This window comes from Eurosta solidaginis, chromosome 1, assembly GCF_040869045.1.
Source record: "Eurosta solidaginis isolate ZX-2024a chromosome 1, ASM4086904v1, whole genome shotgun sequence".
In the NCBI taxonomy this organism is placed as follows: Eukaryota; Metazoa; Arthropoda; class Insecta; order Diptera; family Tephritidae; genus Eurosta; species Eurosta solidaginis.
Genome location: NC_090319.1, coordinates 196,351,934 through 196,375,426, shown reverse-complemented (window position 1 = coordinate 196,375,426; position 23,493 = coordinate 196,351,934). Strand labels below are relative to the sequence as shown.

The 23,493-nt window shown below is 35.1% G+C and overlaps 1 pseudogene; it reads right to left on the bottom strand.

The window, feature by feature from the left end:
- The window catches only part of LOC137239225 (uncharacterized), a 28,353-nt pseudogene extending 22,625 nt beyond the window's left edge, over nucleotides 1-5,728 (bottom strand).
- Between the last annotated feature and the right edge of the window lie 17,765 nt (nucleotides 5,729-23,493).

Below are 23,493 nucleotides of genomic sequence, written 5' to 3'. Positions count from 1 at the left end.
GCTGCTCCAGGCTACACCATCGCCCATCATGCGGCCTTTCGTGCCCATTGCGCCGACGGCGATCGTACGAATCGAATCGCGTGGGCATTTACACCTGGTTCGGGCCATTATCGATCCCTGCGCCACCAGCACGATCGTCGATGCGGAGCTGGTACGCGACTTACAATTGGAGCGCCAAGGGCATGGACAATGCACCCTCATACTGCGCGGCAAATTCGGAGCGTCGACGCGCATAACAACCCAAGCAGCCGTCGTCGAAAGCCATTTCCATTTGAGTCCACCGTCCAATGTCGACCCCAAGATTGCCGCGCCCTTTGAGTTCATGCGGCTGGCGGATCCGCAATTCTACCGCTCATCACCGATACGGCTTACACTCGGCGCTGACATTTACGCCGAAATGATGGTGAGCGGTACACCGGCATCGACAGTTGGCGGTCTCCTAACCCAACCGACCGTATTCGGGTTGGTGGTCTCGGGATCCTGCCAAAAATAAATATCCGACTTTTACGCCTCACACATGCACCATCTTATATATATTTAAGTAAATATGCACGGAATTTAAAACCACGTACGTATATCTAATAACTTCTTTTCTTTTTCCACAGGAGAGCGAAACGTGAGGTCAACCATCTGGCGTGCAGTGCTTGCAGTCCGCATCTGCACTGCCTTCTTTCATTACACCGCCTTACTGGACGTGCGATCACGTGGCATTCCCTTTTTTTAATGTTTTCTTTGTTGCTTACGGCAAGGGGGCCGGTATGTTTAGGCCACAGGCCTAAATATATCTCCCCTCCCTCGTAACATAATGTTCTTAGTTATTTTCCTTCGTTTACTACCACCCACATATGCTTGTGATCGCTAACACGCACAGGCATGTGTGAGTGGTAGTACGCATGTATCTTAGATTTTTACCGCTGTGAGCCCGCGGTATAGCAACTTTGTTGCCGGGAAACCCAGCGAAGGAGCTGTATCTCGGGTTCATCGGCTCATGTCGCAAAGAGGCTCGTCCTCTTTGAATCCAGCAGCCAGCAAAGGAACACGTAATCGCACGCTCACGTAAGTTGCCAATTTCCAAAAACATATTTAACAATTTCCAAAATATATTTAATATTTTTAAACTTTTCACAACATCAGTTAAAATCTTCCTTAACACTTGTTGTATTTACATACATTGAATAAAAAAAACACTGTGAATTCCTTTTTATTAATACGAAACCTTTTTGGTGTTTTTATTTTTCTTCCCCTTTTTTCGCCTTAACTATTATTTAACAAATACGTGGGTGCGCGCCGTTGCCACCACGCATTTGTTCAAAGTGTTGCCAGACATTAGAAAGAATCATCCCTTAATTGTCAAGCCGAATAAAAGGCAAAATATAGAAATAACCAAAACTGACCTAAACTCGAAAGTTGATCCTAAAGGGCTGCAAATAACTAATATAGTAGCAAGGCAAAGCAGAGTTGTTATTGTTGAAAGCGAAAATGACCATTAGCGTGACAAAATAAAAAATGCCATTGAGAATAATCTGGGAAATAACTATGAGGTTAAGATTCCCAAAAAAGTGAAACCAGCAGTCATGGTGACTGGTATACATTTTAAATATAGCGACGAGGAACTGATTCAAAGAATTAAACGACAAAACATTTGTTTAGGTGAAACGGACATCAAAATTGCTAGGCAATATGAAGTGAAAAAGAACGCGAAAAACTATTATAATGCTGTGATAGAAATGAATGTTGAAGCGTTCGCAAATGTACTAGCTGGAGAGAGGCTTAATGTAGGTTGGGAACGTTGCCGAGTATATGATGCAGTGCAGGTTTTGTGTTGTTTTAAGTGCAAGGGTTTCAATCATAAAGCTAAAGACTGTAAAGAAACGGAAGTGTGCACTAAATGTCATGGCGCACATTTTTCCAAAGAATGCAATGAGACAGCAATTAATAAATGTATCAACTGCATTAGAGCAAACAAAGATCTGAATATGGGACTAGATATAAACCACGATACTATGGATAGATTTTGCCCTGTATATCAGCAGAAGCTGAATGTTAGGAAAAAACATATGGGATACTAGCAACAAACCAAATATAATGTGACTATATCACGGAAAACTAAAACGTATACTACACGTACTAAGGAAGGCTGTATACTGCAGTGCATATATCTTAATATTAATAGTATTGTTTCAAATAAAGTAGAACTAGAATGTCTTATGGAAGTTAAACAACCAGCCTTAGTAGTGTGCTCCGAAACCTGTACAACAGATAATATAATATACTCCGAATTAAATATTTCTACATATAAATTAATCCGTTGTGATTCACACAGTAGGCACACGGGTGGTGTGTTATTTTTTATACATGAGCAAGTAGAATTCAACGTTGTATGCAATAAGTCTTTCGACATGAACATATGGTGTATTATTATAAAAATTAAAAAATGCGCTCTAAAGTGGAAATTTGGAGTAATCTACCACTCACCTAGTAGCAGCGATGCAGATTTTGTTAAATATTTAAATGAGATCGTCACAGAGCACCTTAAAGATTCGGATAATAATCTAATTATTGGGGACTTTAATATAAACATGAATATACCATCCGCGTACTCTAACCAGCTTAGAAGTGTGTTTGCACAAATGGCCATGGTACAAAAAATGTATTTTAACACGAGAGTAACGGAGCACTCAGCTACAAAAATTGACCTACTATTTGCCAATAATGACCAGATCAAAATTGAATGTGCCAGCGAATATAAAATATCTGATCATGAGACAATCTGCTTTCAGATACCTACTTCAAAATATTGCAGAATGAGAAAATATGCTCATGCCGTCTGTTGGGAGAACTACAGCGCGGAGAACCTGATAAATCTGCTGCGGATATGTGATATAAGTTCTATATCTAATACAGTGTTTGAAAATATGGTTCAGGCTTTGAATGATATCTTGTCTGAAGCCATGCAAACGTTGACGTACGAGAAGAGGATCAATATAAAATTGCGAAATAAGTGGTACGACCGTGAACTAACGGTACTACATAAAAGAAAATTTGAATTATATAAAATTGCGATTAGCACAGGTCATTGCGATGATTATAATGCCGTTAAAAAAATATATAAAAAAACTATAATACTTAAAAAGAAGAAATACATGGAAGATCAAGTGATTATTAATAAAGGAAATATGAAATTCATGTGGAAATGTTTGAAAGATGCTGTGGAACTGGCAGATAATAAAGAGCATATTAAAAAAATAGTATTTAACGGTGAATGTCTAGAAAATAGCAACGATATAGCTAATGTCTTGAATTGTTACTTTGTTCAGAGTATAATTCAAATCAATGATAGTATTGAAACAATTGAACTTGTTGATGAAAGTGAAACAACCAACTCGGTAGCAACATTTGAGCCCACCAGTATCGATTTAGAAGATATAATGAACATAAAAAAATCATTTAAAAACAAATATGGCGGTAAAAACATATTGTCAGAGGGTGTTATCAAGGACTCTATGGTGTACATTGCACACTTATATAAGGACATTATAAACGAATCGTTTGATAGTGGCATTGTTCCCAGCTGCTGGAAGATATCCACAATAATACCAGTGGCAAAAGTAAAAAATACAATGAAACCTGACGAGCTGCGTCCGATTAATACCCTACCTATTGATGAAAAAATTATGGAAACAGTGGTGAAAAAGCAACTAGTAGCATACCTAGACGATCATAATATAATCATACCAGAGCAATCAGGCTTCAGGAAAGGCCACTCCTGCGAAACAGCATTGAATATGGTAATTTCAGAGTGGAAAGAGGCTGTTGCTGATAAAAAGGTAGTAGTATCTTGCTTCTTAGACTTAAAGAGGGCGTTTGAAACAATCGATCGAAATGAATTGCTGAAGTTAATGGGTAAAATTGGGATCAAGGGAAAAGCTTTGTAATGGTTTCGTAGTTACCTGAGTAACAGAAAGCAGAGGACGGTAATTGGAGACACAGTTTCATTGGTTGTTGATGTTAATATTGGGCTGCCACAAGGCTCAATACTTGCTCCGATATTGTTTATAATTTCCATCAATGATATAAAAACTTGCTTGAGAAATTGTAAAATAAGTCTTTTTGCGGATGATGCATTAGTTAGCATTAGTGACAAAAATTTAGATTGCGCTGTCATGAAAATACAAGAAGACTTAAATAATTTATTTAAGTGGCTACGCAGTAGAAAGCTAAAGCTTAATATTGATAAAACTAAGTATATGATATTTAACAAGAACCATAATAACTTAATCCAATCTAGTCTGAAAATAAAAACCAATGCAATTGAAAGAGTAGATCAAACCTAGGTGTAATAATTAATGAGAAACTAAATTTCACAGAACACATGAATCATTTAGAGAGGAAGATTGCACAGAAAATAGGATTTATGTATCGAACATGTAAGCATATTAGCCAACATCACAAAATATTAGTATATAGATCAATTGTAGAACCACATTTTATTTACTGCCCATCAATACTACTAGTAACAAATGATACGTTAATTAATAAGCTCCAAATACAGCAAAACAAAGCAATGCGTTTGATACTAAAATGCTCTTATAGAACATCAAAAAGTATTATGCTTCCTATGTTAAATTGGCTTAGTATTAAACAATAAATCTGTTATTACTCTTTGCAGTTTATACATTACATAACACAGGGAATGTTACCAAATTATCTGAGTGATAGGATACAGTACAATCATGAGATCCATAACTATGGAACTAGGAGTAGCAGAAATTTAAGACTGCCCAAAGTAAGAACCGAGTTCGCAAAAAAGACCTTAGAATACGTAGGCTATAAAATGTATAATGAACTACCAGCAGAGATAAAAGACTGTGAAAATGTTGTTAAGTTTAAAGAAAAACTATTTCTATATTGTAAAAATTTAAATATTTAATACTAGTTAAACAATAAATTTACTCATTTATTTTGAATGAAATAGTTTTAAGAAACAATTATGAATTTTGTAAATTGTACTATACAATGAATTAGGATTTTTTGGCCGTAATAAATAAAATAATAATAATAAATAATAATAATAATAATAATGTTCCGCGTATGTGGCATACATATGTAAGACATGCCTTCCATAGCAGGAGCAACTTTAAATGAACATTCCACGAGCCAAAAAGCTCCATATTAAATTTCGTTGCTATACGTAATATTCTTTGGATTTCATCCTTAGCACGCATTTCACTCTCTTTGATAAACTTTTCCTCATTTGAATTGCAAAATTTTAAACAAGGAATACCCGCACTAATGTGCTCCAGGGATATACGGCACCGATATTCTGTACCGGCTTGTAATGAGATGGTGTATGTGGTTGACGTTTGTCGTTTTTTACATCCAAATTGAACTCCTTCAGTGTATCGCAAATCTGTTTGACTGCTACATTGCTACTATGTTCAACACTTTTACTCAAATCATGTTGTACATCATTGAAGTTATCATCGCTGCCCAGATCTTCATCTTCATCCTCTTCATATACTGACTGCGTACCGGAATCAAAATCAGAGTTATCAAATTTAGGCGCTTTTGGATCTATACCAGCAGGCATATGCAAATCACATAATATATAATGAGATGAAGTAATAATCTGTAGATATTTTTCCTTAGGAAGCAGCTTGATGCAGTTGTCTAGTAAAGCCTTAATGTTACCCGCCATAAGACGTTTTTTAAAATTTTCTGATACCATGTTTACACGACAATAGCGACCGACGTATTAGAACATGTATAGAACAGAAATAATGTTTCTCCACCAAAGAAATGCTTGGCTTGTGGTGTATTATTAATATAAAATTAAATATTTTCACAATTTCTGTTTTCTTTTGTTTTGCGCTTTTTGAGTGAGCTATGTATGTCAAAAAATTTCCCTGATGTGTTTTAGGACTTCATTCACTATAGAGCCGTTTTTTCTACTTTCAACACTACCTTTCAAGTTGCTTATTGATTAGCCGACTTCACGAGGAGTAGATAAAATAAGCGAGTTAGTGTTATTGCTTTGAATGTAATTCGATGAATAAGCGAGTGTTCTTTTCAGACTTGCTTAGAATAGAATGCGCCTATTATTGCTACTGATTTTCTTTCTTTCATTATATACCTTTTCGTTGTCTTTACCAATTATTTCAGTTTTATTTTTGACTTCTTCTATCATTTCATATACGCTTTTTATCTCACCAATTTTTTTTTTTCAAAAAGCTTTTGCGATCTTTCCATTGTATATCGACCCTCTACAGCTTCCAATAAAGCTTTTATTTCATTTTGGCTTTTCTTCATCACCTCTTCAAACTCATATTTATACTCATTTAATATTGCGTTGTTTTTCTTCACACTCATTTGCATTTCTTGTAGCACCAAGTCTACATTCTGAATATATGTAACACATTCATCACACATAAATCGTGCCATAGGGTTTTCCTCAAAAATTTTAGAACAATATTTATCAACACCCGCACATGCAAGGCTTAAATGGTACACTTTATTACACACATCCTCGCATCGTATACCTGTCTCTCCTCTTATAGAGTGATTACATTTCGCGCAAATCCTCATTTTGCTTTTGCCTTATTTCGATTTACTTTTCCGTTTGTTATTATATGTATGTGTTTAAATTTGTTTATTAAATAAAATTTTAGAGTCTTTTTTCTCAAAGTTAATTATTATTATATTAGGAATTCAATAACGTATTATTACATTATTTAATACATTTTGTGAAGCGCGCACAAAACACTTTATTTTGCACAACTCTTTATTAATTTTTTAAAATATTTTACCACAATTTTTCTGCTCAGAAAATGTGTACAAGTTTTTCACGTCTGCTCGCTATAATGTATTGACGATCAAGGCAGCCAATATCATGTTAAAATGTGTGCTTGTCACTGTCTGCGGTGTTTCGTTTTTTTCTTCAATTTTTGTTGTTGTCTTGTCGCTATCAGAATGAAAGACATACTCGTCATCATTGATTCGTTCAAATACCATAGCTACCCTTAGTCGCTTTTGTAGCTCGGTTTTAGTGCCAGTAGTAGCCAATCGACGGGCTTCCAACTCCTCCTCCAGTTGCTGGATCTTCAATTCACTCAACTTTGCCATGCCCAAGTTGTATTCGCAATCTTCGGAATTTATGCAACAATTCCTCTTCTGACACCAATTGTAACGAATTTAGGGAAATTCCGCTTATTTCAAACCTACTGCTAACGTTCAAATCGCTAAACTGTTGAATAAATAACTCCAATTTTCAATAATGCAAAATGGTCTTTATTAGACTACTTTGAGAGTACTTCACAATAACTCTTACTTCACAACCAATTACGTGTTTAATTCAAAACTGCTACTGATTACTCAGCTTTCGCTGCTTTTTTACTCTCTGCTGCCTCGTTCACCAATTTTTCTTAAGGTCTTGTAACTTCGCGAACTTCATGCTTAGTTACTAGCCATATGTGTACATGTATATTTGTAGATTGTAGTCTCTGGCATATCCATGGTTACATATGTACATATACAGCATTGGCAAGGGATGGAGTTGTTAGAGGACGTATGTAGCTATGTTTATAAACATACTGTGACGAATATTCACATCACTAAGTGATACCAGCATCCCTAATTCGATACTTAGCAGCCACTTGTATGTACGTAAACAAATCAATCATCATTTACACATGTACATACAAGTCAACAGAGGCAAACAAAGAACTTTACCAAAATTATTGTATGCAGAAATTGCATTTTCACATATAATATATCCATACATACATATGTATATATGGTGGTTGAAACAAGCCAAAACCAATTCATACGTTTGTTTTCATATTCAAACGTGGAAACCAGCTGATCTGTATTCATGAATATTCATACATACATATGTATATATATGCGCGCGCGTAAACAAAGCTTCATCCAACAACCCCTTCCCACACCTTTGCAAACAAGCTACTAAAAACATCGAAAAAACATATACATATACATACCTATATATGTATGTATGTACAGACAAAAATAAAACATTCTGTGCAGCACAGAGGGTAATCACCGATCAAATCAGTCATCTGAAAATATAAAAAGAGCTACATATATTCATTGGCGCCAGCCAGACTACACGAAATAAAAAAGTCTTTCATAACTATGATTGCAATTGCCATCAGAAAAGTTTTCTTCTCAACCTTCAACAAAAATGCGAAAATAAAACAACAAAGTAGAAGATGTTGAAGGGAAAAGTGGCAACATAGCTCTTTTTCTGAGAAACCGCGCTGAAATGTGACAACACAACTCTTTGAAGGAATCACAATTTTGAATTTTTACAAATTTTTGGTTCCGAGCAAAGTTGGGGTATTTACTATATGCGCAGGTGTAAGTTGCACACTTGGGCTTTGCATAAGGATATTTTTTATTTTGCTAATTTTTCTACAATTAATTGGTTCCAAATGCTTCTTCCTTATAACAACATCTACAAATATGCTAATTTTATACCGCAGTCTAAAATTTTTCGACTAAATGTCTAAAAATGTGTACGAAACCCCCCACCTCTAGGTGTATTTCACAAAGACAATGGTCGTTTTTGTTTTTAAAGTACCATCAGGATTTTTTCTTCACGTATACATACATGGTTGCATTTATCAGTCATTAAGACTAGTGGTATCGCCCTAAGGTGTGTTATCCCTTTTAGACCGTGGTGCATCAATTGTGCGGGTAAGTTTCAAGTTTCAGTTTTTTCACATATGAAGAAAAAAATCATGTGTATCGATTATACTGATTATTTCTAATGTATCTTCTTGCAATACGCCGATATTTGGTTTACCGTCTTCTTAATTTATGCGAATTTATTTGGCCACTTTTCGGTTTCAACAAAATGAGTGGAAGGAGTAAGTGATATTTTCGATTTTAAAAATATTATTAGTGAAAAAGAAGTGCATTGGATATTTTTTACTCGAAAATACCAATGTTAAATATTATTAATTAATTGAGATCATCCAGTGCAAACTATTCACATTTTAGTGCTTATGTTTGATTGGTGCATCAATTGTGCGTGTTGGGAAGCAAGTCACTTAAAATTCTTGTTTTCAATTTCGGCAGCGATTTAGTTTAGCACCACCCGACTTCTGGGTTAAACTTGGTATCAAATGAAAGAGAGAGTTCTCCTGAGAACAAATATATATATTTTAAAGTGCGCAAACCTATAATTTAAAATTATTTATTGTTAAAGTTTGCAAATTTCTATACAACTTTTATAAGTGTATACGTATATATATTTTATGACATTACAAATCTGTGCTGCCACATCTAAAAAAGACCAAGCAGAATAAGTCCGGTCTTACCATATCCATTTCCACAAATTAACAGTAGTAGTAGTAATAGGGTTCTGGGGTCTTGCCCCTATTATTATTTTATGGTGCAGCTGGTTCGCCTTCATTGCAAAAATTGCAAAATTGCAGAAAAACTGTCGTTCGCGAAGCCGGTGTTGGACCGGCTAAGGGTTATTTTTTATAAGCTGCTACGTGGCTGACTGTTAGGGTGGTGAGGAGCGGCGGCAAGCAGGTATGGCTGTGGGCCCAGGCTAGCTCGTCGTCTTGGGCGGGGTATTGCACCACCGACCTCACCCGCAGCCACATGAACAAGAAGGGTTCATACCTGTATGTGTTGTAAAAGACGGGAAAGCTGAAAAAGATGTAAATATACGTGAGAGGCAAAGTTAAGAGGGGGAAAAAGATGAAGGCCTGTCCTGTCAGGTGGATTCTACCCTCCCTCTGTAGTGCAACTTGCACCGCACCGTGGGCACTGTGTTGACTCCTATCTACTTCCAGTGCCCCAATCCTGACACTAGTCTGTCCCGTGTCACTCGGTCATTTTCCCTAAACACTGACCTTCACCTTACCTTGCCCCGCACAAGCGCAGCACCAACACCAAAAGTTCATGACCTAGCCCTGCATTAGTAAAAGCTTGGTTTTCATCCAAACATTCTTAAATTTTATTAAAAATTCAATTATTGCTTAGGACTATACCCTAGAACTATCTATCATATGGAATGCAAAAAATGTTAGCAGAAAAAAACCCGCTTAAAATTAAATTTCAAAAAGAAGCAAAACAAAATGATAAAATAAGTTTTCAATTCAATTCACTTATATTTAATACAATTTTTAGTAAAAAAAAAACAAAAAAAAAAACGAGAGGTGATATTTCTTATACTAGTAAAAAAAATTGCTAACCACCCTAATGCATTATCCTACCAACTAGACTCTTACAATCTAAAGATATGAAGTTCAAGCTCAGTGCAAAAAATTAGTAAACCAAAATTTTTAAAACCCAAATCCCTGACATAACGCAATCGCACAAGTAAATACAAAATCAATTCTGCACAAAGCAAAAGTAAGTCATCGAAGAAATAAGGAATTAATGTGTATGTAAATGTAAATGCATGTTTGTGAGGTTTTGTGCATGCACATATATTATTCCGATTTCTTTTGTCGTCGCCAATTCCTCTTCTAATTTTTTAAGAGTAGGAATTGACTGCCAATATATGTACATACATTCATACGTACGTATATACTTCTCCCAATTTACAATATTGTCACTCACCGTGTTACTCACTCCGTTGGAGGCGCCTGCAAATTATCGACCTCCTACTTTAGGATGGGTTTTTAAAAAATAATAAGAATTTTGTATGGTTAGTTACAGAATATAACATTGACACCAAACTCAGACACCAAACTGACTTTATTTTTCACAATTGCTCTTATTTATAACTTAATTTAATATTTACAATATAAGCATTGCATCGGATTTGCTAATGAAAACCGATGCGTGAGAAACGGAATATTTATTTAATGAAATGCCAGTGGCTTGAGAAATATAATATTTGTTTAATTTGTTCATAAACATTTAATTAAATGCCAGTGGCTTGAGAAATGTAATATTTGTTTAATTTGTTTATAATTATTTAATGCAATGCCAGTGGCTTGAGAAATGGAATATTTGTTTATAATTGCCATAAGGGTACTGTGGAAAGTGTACTTTAAGCTCCCCCCTTTCTTTAAGAGATTCGCCCCGATTCCGTAATTTTGTTTGTAAGTTGATTAATTTTAACGGTTAGTTCATTTAAAAGTTCCTCTTGTTTTATTGACTGTCTATTTATTTTCCATCTCTCAACCACTTTGTTGATCTTAAAAAATATATATATTATAATTATAATACATGTTAATACAATAGCAATCCAATATACAGGGTGTGATTGTATTTCATTTCTTACATAGTTGATCAAATTAATGTTTTAAAATTTCAAATTATAGTCTTTTAACTCAATGTAATCTACAATTTCAAAATTACTTACTTTACTATTCCTGAAATACTGCCAAATTTTTGAATCTATATTTTCATATGTAACAGTATCAGTATTTGTGTGATTTTCAAATGTAACTAAATAAATTCCATCTACTTCCTGATTATCAATAATATGCTTCCCTGAAACTAATATAGCATCTTGTTTTATTTCATCTATTTGTTAATTGCCTTCTTTAATTTTTTTACATTTAGCTTTATTTCCAGTTAAAATATCTGACAAGTAACTATTTGTATTATTAATTTTACAATAGGTATTTATCAACTCTTTTTTACAATTTTCAACATTAACGTATTTGTCGTTACATTTTGCAATTTCTTTTGCAATTAATAGCTTACCATCTAATTGGGCAATTGGCCTTACTTCAAACAATTTACAATCAAATATAATTTTTGGGTATTTTATGTAAATAACTATTACATCTTCATTTTGCAATATTTTAAAAGTAGATACGTCTATTAAATCTGATATAGACATCCGTCCGTGCTCATTTTCGGTTATATTTTTTATTTCATCAAAATGTCAAATTACTGGATTTAAAATTTCTACTTTTGCCATTGCTATAGTATTAACGAGATTTTGTAATTCCGACATTAAAAATTCATTTCTTCGTTTTACAAGTAATTTAACATATTCCTTTCCATTTAAGCTTCTTATTGTTTCAGTTAATCTATAAATTTCTTTAAAAATTTCCGAGTTTGTAGTGTATTGTTTATTATTATTATCAGTTAACTCGTTCAATTTGTTATTTACTAACACCAAATTATTATGGTCTGGTGATCCCGCTATCTATTTCCATGTTGTCCCTAATTCATTAATCCCCCTTTTATTTCTTCCACTCTTTCTTTGTAGTTGCCCCAATAAGGTTTCTATTAAACCAGTTTCAAATTCTAAGTCTGAGTTCTTAATATCTGGTAATTCAGACGTTTCCTGTAAATTATTGTATCCGAATTTTTCGTTGTACAATTTTTTATCTTCAATTAAGAGATTTTCAAAATAAGTCATATTGGTTATGTGAAAAATTGTTCCAAACCTGCGGTATAAGGCAACATCACCATCTTCTATTAATACATAATCCTCCCGTGTATAGTCTACTATGTCTCATATCGCTAGAGCAATTAGTGATAATATTATTACTGGTATCATCTAAAAAAAAATGTATAATTAAGATTTTATATTATCTTTGTGCACTATTCTGTTTCTTTGATTAATTTTAACCCTATTGCCTAAACCCTCCTTTACTATCTGTTTCCTATACTTAGGTCTTAATTTATTTCTCTCTCCTATGATTTTCTCGTATATAATATCACCACATGAATAAGTTTTCTTTTATCTTTTTTTGTTTTGTCTATCTAACATCTTTTCTTGCGCCAGTACTAATTTTTGTGGCACAGTATCATGTCTAATCTTATTATAAAGTACCTCAAAAGTTTATTTTCAATTACGGAGTGTATCGCTCTATATATTGATTCAGAAAAACTAATCAAATCATATTCCTGCTTCATACATCTCGCAATCTCAATTATCGTTGAATGAACTCTCTCAACCTTTCCATTTGTTGTACTGTGATTTGGGTTACAAAAATAAACCTCAATATGAATGAAGTCTCTGCATCAAATTTTTAAATTGCACAGTAGTAAATCCTGGTTCATTATCTAGTGTTATCATCTTTATATTAGGGAACCCCTGTAATATCTCTAATACGTTATCTTCCAACTCAATCTTATCCTCAATTCCTTTAATAACCAAAAACTTTGAACATGCGTCAAAAAATGTAATAAATTTCAAAGATTGAGCATAAAATATATCCATATGAACCTGTATTCCTTCCTCATTAGGTATAGGAGCCTCTCCAATCGGTATTTTCTTCGGGTGCCTATCATATTTATTTCTATTACAAATATCGCAGTTTCTAATATACTCTCTGAATTGCTTATGCATTTCACGCCAATAGTACATCTTAAAAATTTGCTTTATATTTTCTTCAAAACTTCTGAGTGCTCTGTTATGTGTTTGTTCTATTATCGCACCTTGGTCCTCTCTGTTTGTCACATAGAAAAATTCCTGGCATACAAAAATTTATTTGTAAACGTTTCCTTTAATTTAGTTTTAATCTCATAAAGATCTTCTGGTGTACAGTGAATTGCAGTCACAAGACTTGGTTGTACAAATTCCTTTAAAATTGTTATCAAATTTTCCACCGTATCGTAAACAATAAGATGTCTTGCCCTACCAAAGTTTATCACTGACTCATGTATGGTAAAAAGTCCTTTACTTAGCATTATCTGCAGTTTAAACTGATTCAACGGTTTTTTGTCGCCGGAATTTCCACATTATCTGAGCTTTCCGCAGAATGCTGCTGTCTTTTCCACATCACTCTCCTTCATCAAAATTTGGTGAAATCCTGACTCAAGGTCAATTGTAGAAAAATATTTAGAACCCCCCAAATTAGACAGTATAACATTGCTGTCTGGAATTGGATATTTATACGAAACTGTTACTTCATTTAATTTTTTAAAGTCCACAACCATCCTCAACTTTTGTGTACCTTCTTCATTTATGCCTTTTTTGGTACAACCCAGATGGGTGAATTGTATGGGCTTTTACTTGGACGAACTACACCATCTTGTAACAAAACCCTGATCTCCTCATTAACAAAGCTATTTGCAGCTAGCGGATATTGATACTGCTTACTCCAAACCGGAGTATTAGTTGTAGTACGAATCTCTGCTCTAACATCTGTCCTAAGCGGTAAATTCATATCCATTCCAGAATGAATTTTCTTAATTTCCGCTATTATTTCCTTTTCCTTTTCCATAACAATAAATTTATTTGACCCTTTCTTATTACAAGGTTTGTAATTATCTTCTGCATTGCCGGAACATACATCGGCTGGTGCTTCAAAGGATTCTTCCTCCAAAGTAATTTTATTCTACGCTCCTTTTTCACTATTTATTTTGTCGGATAATTCAACGACCTGCCTTTCAGGATCTTCTCCCTAAATTTTTGCATTCAAATTATTTTTATTAACGTGTTTTATTTTAAAACTTGCTGGAATTCCCTTCGGCTGGCGTCTCAGGATTTCTTTGTCCCGAATGTTTTCCTTTTTATCTTCCTTTCTTTTGCCGGTATTACCATCGGCTGGCACTTTAGAAGTCCTTGCTCCCAAAGTATTTTCATTTTCTAAATTTTCCTGTCGCTCGGATTCACTTCCTAAGCTAAATATTTCTTCTTCATTATCATTATTTATTATCAACCTCTTTTTATACTCAGTTGAGCAGAGCTCACAGAGTATATTAAGTTTGATTGGATAACGGTTGGTTGTACATATATAAAGGAATCGAGATAGATATAGACTTCAATATATCAAAATAATCAGGATCGAAAAAAAATTTGATTGAGCCATGTCCGTCCGTCGTCCGTCCGTCCGTTAACACGATAACTTGAGTAAATTTTGAGGTATCTTGATGAAATTTGGTATGTAGGTTCCTGAGCACTCATCTCAGATCGCTATTTAAAATGAACGATATCGGACTATAACCACGCCCACTTTTTCGATATCGAAAATTTCGAAAAACCGAAAAAGTGCGATAATTCATTACAAAAGACCGATAAAGCGACGAAACTTGGTAGATGAGTTGAACTTATGACGCAAAATAGAAAATTAGGAAAATTTTGGACAATGGGCGTGGCACCGCCCACTTTTAAAAGAAGGTAATTTAAAACTTTTGCAAGCTGTAATTTGGCAGTCGTTGAAGATTTCATGATGAAATTTGGCAGGAACGTTACTCTTATTACTATATGTACGCTTAATAAAAATTAGCAAAATCGGAGAAGGACCACGCCCACTTTTAAAAAAAAAATTTTTTTAAGTAAAATTTTAACAAAAAATTTAATATCTTTACAGTATATAAGTAAATTATGTCAAGATTCAACTCCAGTAATGATATGGTACAACAAAATACAAAAATAAAAGAAAATTTAAAAATGGGCGTGGCTCCGCCCTTTTTCATTTAATTTGTCTAGGATACTTTTAACGCCATAAGTCGAACAAAAATTAACCAATCCTTTTGAAATTTGGTAGGGGCATAGATTTTATGGCGTTAACTGTTTTCTGTGAAAATGGGCGAAATCGGTTGATGTCACGCCCAGTTTTTATACACAGTCGTCCGTCTGTCCTTCCGCATGGCCGTTAACACGATAACTTGAGCAAAAATCGATATATCTTTACTAAACTCAGTTCACGTACTTATCTGAACTCACTTTATCTTGGTATGAAAAATGAACGAAATCCGACTATGACCACGCCCACTTTTTCGATATCGAAAATTACGAAAAATGAAAAAAATGCCATAATTCTATACCAAATACGAAAAAAGGGATGAAATATGTTAAGGTAATTGGATTGTTTTATTGACGCGAAATATAACTTTAGAAAAAACTTTATAAAATGGTTGTGACACCTACCATATTAAGTAGAAGAAAATGAAAAAGTTCTGCAGAGCGAAAAAAAACCCTTAAAATCTTGGCAGGTATTACATATATAAATAAATTAGCGGTATCCAACAGATGATGTTCTGGGTCACCCTGGTCCACATTTTTGTCGATATCTGGAAAACGCCTTCACATATACAACTACCACCACTCCCTTTTAAAAGCCTCATTAATATCTTTAATTTGATACCCGTATCGTACAAACACATTCTAGAGCCACCCCTGGTCCACCTTTATGGCGATATCTCGAAAAGGAGTCCACCTATAGAACTAAGCCCCACGCCCTTTTAAAATACTCATTAACACCTTTCATTTGATACCCATATCGTACAAACATATTCTAGAGTCACCCCTGGTCCACCTTTATAGCTATATCGCGAGAAGGCCTCCACCTGTAGACTAAGGTCCACTCCCTTTTAAAATACTCATTAATACCTTTCGTTTGATACCCATATTGTACAAACGCATTCTAGAGTCACCCTGGTCCATCTTTATGCCGATATCTCGAAAAGGAGACCACCTATACAACTACCACCACTCCCTTTTAAAACGCTCATTAATACCTTTAATTTGTTACCGATATCGTACAAACACATTCTAGAGTCACCCCTGGTCCACCTTTATGGCGTTATCTCAAAAAGGCGTCCACCTATAGAACGAAGGCCCACTCCATTTTAAAAATACTCATTAACACCTTTAATTTGATACCCATATCGTACAAACAAAGTCTAGAGTCACCCCTGGTCCACCCTTATGGCGATATTTTGAAAAGGCGTCCACCTATAGAACTAAGGCCCACTCCCTCTTAAAATACTCATTAACTCCTTTCGTTTGATACCCATATTGCACAAACGAATTCTAGAGTCACCCCTGGTCCACCTTTATGGCGATATCTCGAAAAGGCAAACACCTATAAAACGAAGGCCCACTCCCTTTTAAAAATACTCATTAACACCTTTCATTTGATACCCATATCGTACAAACAAAGTCTAGAGTCACCCCTGGTCCAGAAAGGCCCACTCCCTCTTAAAATACTCATTAACTCCTTTCGTTTGATACCCATATTGCACAAACGAAATCTAGAGTCACTCTTGGCCCACCTTTATGGCGATATCTCGAAACGGCGTCCACCTATGGAACTAAGGATTACTCCCTTTTAAAATACTCATTAACACCTTTCATTTGATACCCATATCGTACAAACGCATTCTAGAGTCACACCTGGTCCATCTTTATGGCGATATCTCGAAAAGGCGTCCACCTATAGAACTAAGGCCCACTCCCTCTTAAAATACTCATTAACTCCTTTCGTTTGATACCCATATTGCACAAACGAATTCTAGAGACACCCCTGGTCCACCTTTATGGCGATATCTCGAAAAGGGGTCCACCTATAAAACGAAGGCCCACTCCCTTTTAAAAATACTCATTAACACCTTTCATTTGATACCCATATCGTACAAACAAAGCCTAGAGTCACCCCTGGTCCACCCTTATGGCGATATCTTGAAAAGGCGTCCACCTATAGAACTAAGGCCCACTCCCTCTTAAAATACTCATTAACTCCTTTCGTTTGATACCCATATTGCACAAACGAATTCTAGAGTCACCCCTGGTCCACCTTTATGGCGATATCTCGAAAAGACAAACACCTATAAAACGAAGGCCCACTCCCTTTTAAAAATACTCATTAACACCTTTCATTTGATACCCATATCGTACAAACAAAGTCTAGAGTCACCCCTGGTCCACCTTTATTGCGATACCTCGAAAATGCGTCCACCTATAGAACTAAGGCCCACTCCCTCTTAAAATACTCATTAACTCCTTTCGTTTGATGCCCATATTGTGCAAACAAATTCTAGGGTCACCCCTGGCCCACCTTTATGGCGATATCTCGAAACGGCGTCCACCTATGGAACTAAGGATTACTCCCTTTAAAATGCTCATTAACACCTTTCATTTGATACCCATATCGTACAAACGCATTCTAGAGTCACCCCTGGTCCATCTTTACGGCGATATCTCGATAAGGCGTCCATCTATAGAACTTAGGTCCACGCCCTTTTAAAATACTCATTAATACCTTTCATTTGATACCCATATCGTACAAACGCATTCTAGAGTCAACCCTGATCCACCTTTATGGCGATATCCCTAAATGGCGTCTACCTATAGAACTATGGCCCCCTCCCTCATAAAATACTCTTTAATTCCTTTCATTTGATACACATGTCATACAAACACATTCCAAGGTTTCCCTCGGTTCATTTTCCTACATGGTTATTTTCCCTTATGTTGTCACCATAGCTCTCAACTGAGTATGTAATGTTCGGTTACACCCGAACTTAACCTTCCTTACTTGTTTTCAAGATTAATTACCGCTTTGATATCTCTCAAGAACTTATATCCAATTAATAAATCTGCTTCTAAATTTTCAATTTCATAAAAAATTTGCTTTTTACCGAACAGCGTTATAAAATGATAGTAACGTATTACTGAATAGCCATTAATTATTTTTACTCTTTTTTGTATAGCCAATTCATTTCTATTCTTGTATATACCTGACTTTATATAGCAGCTAGTTGCTCCTGTGTCAACTAAGATTTTAAAATTTTTATCTATTGCCCTGTCATACAAGAAAATGTATGGCAAAGCTAATTTTGGTCTAAAAAATGATCCTCATTTATATTATTAACACGTAATGTTTTATTGGGAGGTTGCACGGTCTGCTGCGTGCTTCCATGTGGTCTTTTTTCTATATTACCACTTTGATTGTTATTACTTTGGTAATTATAAGCAGGTTTTAGCTGCGGCCGATTTTGTACCCTGATGCTGGAATCAACATCCATTGGGGTCGGTCGTGGTTCCACCCTTTCAATTCTTTGGTTGAAATTTCTTTGAGACTGTTCTTATGCAAACCTCAGATTATTATTGAAGTTTCTTCTATGGTTACAGTTATTTTGCCCATTATTTGCTGAAGGAGAAAAATGGGTCGGCCTACCGAACTGTAAAGCAAAATTTGCTCGCATATTATATTCCAATTCCTGGGCCTTTGCCAAAGCGTTCGGCAAATCACTTGGCGACAATGAAAACAGGATATTTGATAAATTCCCATTCAGTCCGGTTATAAATATGCGTAAAGCATCTCGCCTATTCTTGGCATTAAGTTCCCTAGTGACTGAACTGTCAGTGCCGTAGGTCATGATCGTTTTATTTATTAACAACGTTAATTTCTCGTTAATCTTATTATAATAATCCATTATTGAATTAGAGCCCTGTCTCAAAATACTTATCTCTTGTTCAATGATGTGGGCTGGCCTCTTGTCGGCGTATGCAAAATCTAATCGTGCCAAAATGGCATCAAAATTAAGCCCTGTCCCATGATTTGATAACAAATCATTGGCTTCCTGGGTGATCTTATTTCTTAATATCGTTAGTGCAGCAAAATACCTACAGCTGCCTCTAACGTATAAACACATTGTGTTATTAGCGTATTCCCTCCAACTAACATATTTGCTTTGCTTTCCCGTGAATTTGGGCAACGACTTTATTATCCCTAAAGACTCCTCGCATTTTATTTGCTGGTTGATAATCTCAGGCTTTTACTCGGCAATGGTAATTGCCTGAGTCATCCCCTCGATTTGCCTGCGCAATTCCGCTACCTCTAATTTTAATGAAGCGTTAGTCGCGGCTATAACCTAGCCACTAGGGCTTCATTTTCACTTTCTAACGACATACTTCTAAATACTTGTATCAACAAATCCACACTTAAATATTTTTAGTAATTGTTTTTAAATAGCGTAGGTACAAGAATGAATTTTTAGTCACTAACCAGCATAAAAATTAATCTTACTTTACTGTCGTACTGCTGCTCTCACTGGTCCCGTAACAAAAAAATAATATACAGCTTCCTTTTTTCCTCTGCTCTTTTTTTAACTGCTCTTCTCCTCTTATTAAACGTTATGGTTGTATGTTTCTTTTGTTGTTGTTGTGATACGAGTAATTTAAGAATTAGGTTTTTAAATTTGTTTTTGTTTTTGCACACTTTATTAAATTTATTTCTCCATAAACCTATTTTGCTGTTAGCTGCTCACTTGCATTTTTCTTGTCAATTTAAAATTTCAAGCCACGAACTTCACATTAAGTTATTTAAGTATTCGAACAGCGATTCAACAGGTGATTGAAGCTGTTTACTATTGTCAAACCACTTGTATGAATTCACAATGGTAGTTAGTTAAAGTTTTGAAAACAATTTTTTGTTGTTTTATTTTCGTGTTTTTGTTCTTTCTCGTCCAGTGACGATACTTATTTAACAATTTTTTGTTGTTTTGTGTTTTGTGTCTTTTTGTTCTTTCTCGTCCTTTGACGATACTTATTTCTTACAACGCGTGCCCCACACGCTGGGCGCCAATTATCGACCTCCTACTTTAGGTTGGGTTTTTAAAAAATAATAAGAATATTGTATGGTTAGTTACAGAATGTAACATTGACACCAAACTCAGAAACCAAACTGACTTTATTTTCCACAATTGCTCTTATTTATAACTTAATTTAATATTTACAATATAATCATTGCATCGGATTTGCTAATGAAACCGATGCGTGAGAAATGGAATATTTATTTAATGAAATGCCAGTGGCTTGAGATATACATATAATATTTGTTTTATTTGTTTATAAACATTTAATGAAATGCCAGTGGCTTGAAAAATATAATATTTGTTTAATTTGTTTATAATTATTTAATGAAATGCCAGTGGCTTGAGAAATGGAATATTTGTTTATAATTGCTTTAAGGGCACTGTGGGAAGTGTACTGTTAACTTGCATGAAGTTGAGTTCGCGAGCTGTAAAGATGCACTCAATGCTCAATGCACATACATTTATCCGGCACACTACCTTTTTCTCAATACTCAGCCAGATAACTCGCTTGTGATCTTGGACATTGAGTTATTTCTGCTGATTAAATGTGAAGTGTGAAAATGATCTCGGCGATTAAGCAAAAACTTCATTGGTCGATTTTTTTCAGTGGTAAAAAAAATAACGTACAACTTTCACCTATACATGTTAAACTTTCTTCTCGGCTTTCCCGTATTTTCATTTATACGTCCACGCAATCATACACTCACATGTTCACACATACATGCGTATACGAACTAACATTTACATACTTAACAAAGCAACACAAACACATAGATACATAGCATCCGTGTTTTGCCCGCTCACACTGATCCATTCACACGCTCATACATTCATACCCTTAAACCCTTACACAACCTAACACCTACACAGATACATATAGTTCGTGTCTTGACTGCAATGTTGCTACGTCATCAGAAATGTTGCTACGCCGTCTACTCCAGACACAATGTTGCCATTGTGCTGTTGCGACAGTCATTACAACATTGCGGCCAACACACGAACCAGACACATCACACGTATTCACAGATACATGCTGCCATTTATTCGAACCAGTGCTTATGATGCAAGGCTGTCGTTACAGGCTGTAGATTGTAAGATTCTAGTTGGTAGGATAATGCATTAGGGTGGTTCACATTTTTTTTACTAGTATACGAAATATCACCTTTGTTTTTCTTTACTAAAAATTGTATTGAATATAAGTGAATTGAATTGAAAACTTATGTTATCATTTTGTTTTGCTTCTTTTTGAAATTTTATTTTAAGCGGTTTTTTTTTGCATTTCATTAGATAGATAGTTCTAGGGTATAGTCCTAAGCAATAATTGAATTGTTAATAAAATTTAAGAATGTTTGGATGAAAACCAAGCTTTAACTAATACAGGGCTAGGTCTTGAACTTTTGGTGTTGGTGCTGCGCTTGTGCATGGCAAGGTAAGGTGAAGGTGAGTGTTTAGGGAAAATTAGCGAGTGACAGGGGACATACTAGTGTCAGGATTGGGGGTACTGGAAGAAGATAGGAGTCAGTACATTGCCCACGGTGCGGTGCAAGTTGCACTGCAGACGGAGGGTAGACTCCACCTAACAGGACACCCCTACATCTTTTTCCCAACCTTGTCACTCACGTATGTTTCCATCTTATTCAGCTTTCCCTTCTTTTACAACACATGCAGGTATGAACCCTTCTTATTCCTGTGGCTGCGGGTGAAGTCGGTTGTGCAATACCCCGCCCAAGACGACGAGCTAGCCTGGACCCGCAAGCATACCTGTTTGCCGCCGCTCCTCACCACCCAAACCGTCAGCTACGTAACAATGGCGCCGAACGTTAATAGCCCGAGAATCGTTCTAGTTTTTTGTCTTGCCATTTAGTTATTTTTTTTTTAATTTTTAAATTTGTAGTTAATTTTTTTCAGTGTGTTTTTTGTTTTTGATCTACATTAATCCGCTTTAATTCTGTTTAGTTTCCAAAATTTTCTGTCAGTTTTTAACTTTGTGTATTCTCAACGATAATAGCCCGATCACATTTTATTTTCATTCAGTTTGTTAATTCGTTAGCTTAATGTGAAAATGTGCTAAGTCACTTTTTACGAATTTTACAGCAGACGAAAAAAAATGAATAATTTTTAAAATAAGCTTTTTTTTTAAACTGTTAATGAGGATACCTTAGTTGCAATACTTTTGAGTGTAGAAGCTTTCAAAAAGATAAATAAAAATTATGTATGCTAACCCAGCAGCTAATTTATGACTTAGCACAATTTCTGAACTCAAAACAAATTTTTTCTCCTGACTGAGCACTTTTTACTCAATATGTTTCCCCATCACTCCTCACCTTTAATGATTGAAATATAACGCTGAAACTATATATTTCGCAAAAAATACTATTTATTTGTCAAACTATTTCTAATGGTTCTGATCTGGACTCTTTTGCCGGATGGTGCGCAGACAATAATTTATTTTTAAATTCAAACAAATGCTGTGTTGTGTCTTATTCCATAAAGACAACTGCCACATACATTATCTGCAAACTAAATGCTAAATCTCTTAATCGCTGTCAAGAGAGTATAGACTTGGGTGTAATTTTTGACTCCAAACCCTCTTTTTCTAGTCACATTGACTCCATTGTTTCAAAATTTATTGCAATGGTTGGGTTCAGTAGACGTAACACCAGTGACTTTAAGGACCCTATGATGTTGAAGGCACTTTATATATCCTTGGTCAGAAAAGGTTTTGAATATTGCTCAATAATATGGAATCCCTTCTATGAATATAACTCCTATAAAATTTAAAAAGTTCAAAAAATGTTTACAAAAATTGCTTTACGTATGCTTCACTGGCCAGACGGCCTCCCATAATATACCAGCAGGCACAAATTGCTTGGTCTTCAGGCTTTGCATGACAGAAGAACTTTTATCTCACTCATGCTTGCCTATAATGTAATAAACTTTAGCTCTGATTTAACTACTTTGTTCATTCCGTATATTCCACTGCATAACCTTCGGCATAATAGATTATTTATCGAAATAACTCATAAAACGAATTATGATATGAATAAACCTATAACTAGGACTATACATCTAGCAAATCGATTCATGTTTTTATTTTAATAACAGCTTATATAAGTTTAAGCTTGAATTGTTTTCTATTTTTAACCAGTCTGTAAGAAAGCATGTAGTTATCGACATGTAAGAATTGAAGTAGATTATGGTCAGCGCAAAGCATTT